This window comes from Penaeus monodon, chromosome 20 (assembly GCF_015228065.2).
Source record: "Penaeus monodon isolate SGIC_2016 chromosome 20, NSTDA_Pmon_1, whole genome shotgun sequence".
In the NCBI taxonomy this organism is placed as follows: domain Eukaryota; kingdom Metazoa; phylum Arthropoda; class Malacostraca; order Decapoda; family Penaeidae; genus Penaeus; species Penaeus monodon.
Genome location: NC_051405.1, coordinates 24,642,417 through 24,642,772, shown reverse-complemented (window position 1 = coordinate 24,642,772; position 356 = coordinate 24,642,417).

Genomic DNA, 356 nt, shown 5'->3' with positions numbered 1-356 from the left:
AAAAGGAAAGAAAGAAAATTTAATAAAAATCTAAAAACAAGACACAGAAAATAGAAAGAAAAAACAACAAAGAAAAAAGAAAAAAAAAGGAATGGTTACAGAGCATATCATCCTATAGACATTTCTTAATCAAACGCCATCATTATGCTTGCACTGACTTATCATACAACGTCACACAAAGGAGTATTGTGGCAACGTTCCTTCCATTACCACCTCTGTTTACACCTGATCGTTTGCCAGCTAGTCAATTGTTTGCTGTTTAGATCTTGTGAATTCAGTGTCAAATGAACATGGGTATTTTCTTAAAGGTACTGATAATAGTGATTATTTAATACTTTACTGTTACACACACACAC